Genomic DNA, 1,423 nt, shown 5'->3' on the forward strand with positions numbered 1-1,423 from the left:
TTGACTTTAAATTGCTGTTCACAAGAATAAGCTTGCTTTTCTTCTGTAGGCTAAAGTTGGGTTGGTTTGTTTCTTTTTGGTTTTGTTTTTTTTGTTTTGTTTTTTGTTTTTTTTTTTTACCAGCCTGCAAAGTGACTGAGCTTTAGTCATTACATGAAGCAAAAGTGCCATCGTGTGGCTCTGTTAGCGCTTGCTGGTTAAGCTGCTGCCTTTTCAGGTCATATTAGAGGTACTGATATAAAAATCCCATTTTTTAAACAGTTCAGCCTTAGAAACAGTAAAAAAAACTCCTACCTAGCTCACATGTTTATGGACTGCCGGCGATGTCCTCAAATCCTAGCTTGAGGACAGTGTTTCAGCCTTAGAAACAGTGAAAAAAAACCCTACCTAGCTCACACATTTATGGACTGCCGCTATGAAGGGCGATGTCCTCAAATCCTAGCTTGAGGACAGTGATAGCCATGGTTGGCAGGACTGTTTATTCTGGTGTAGGAAGAGGGCATTCAAAGTGTCATTTTAAAGGTCTGGAAGGGACCTGCAGTCCTGCCCCTTATCGTCCACTCCTGTGGTATTTAATCAAGGAGGCTACTGAGACCAAGATGACTTGTAGGCATGCCTGGAATGTCAAGCCTTGCTTCCTTACAGAGGCTAAGGACACCACACATTTAAAAAACAGAAACCCCACTACCTAGGGAAACAAGAAATTAAATACCATTAAAAGCATCTGCCAAATGTAGTTTGAAGGTCTAAAATGCCTTTTTATGAGCAGTCTCCGCTTTTTATACGGAAGAATTAATTGGATATATGTATTTTACAGAACTAATCCGTGATTCAGCACGAAAATTAATGAAATGAACAGACAGTTGGAACTGCTGCCAAGAGTGGTCATTTTAGACCTAGCAACCTTGGAAAATGACCTTTTAAATAATGAATTTGGAAAAGCACACCACAAACCAACAAAAATGAGCGCTATTACCTATAAAGGCTGCTAATAGCAATAGCTTCTAAAGAATGAAGACATTAAGTAGATCGTATAAACTTGCTGGAGCTGCCGTTTATGTATCAAACATCCAAAGCACTGAACATACCTCCCTCAACGCACTCCCTAATGTAACTCCAGCTTCCCTCAGTATATGTTTCCACCCACTATACTACAATCCACTGAGGCCAGGAGGGGAGTAGAGCTGTAGAGCATTATGAAAGCGAGGAGATTACAAAATTAGGCCTAGAAGGCTAGCACGGCTTCCCCACCTACTTAGAAAAGGGTAATTAAACAAGAACTAATGCAACATATTTAGACAATTCCATTGATTATTCTAGAGCAGGATTTTTCTGTAAAGGGGATGACTCCCTGCTAAACAGAAGCATCACATTTTCTTTTGACTTTGAAATCTATCGTATTGAAATGAAATGGAAGTCCACC

Source organism: Egretta garzetta, unplaced genomic scaffold (assembly GCF_000687185.1).
Source record: "Egretta garzetta isolate BGI_Z169 unplaced genomic scaffold, ASM68718v1 scaffold560, whole genome shotgun sequence".
Lineage (NCBI taxonomy): Eukaryota > Metazoa > Chordata > Aves > Pelecaniformes > Ardeidae > Egretta > Egretta garzetta.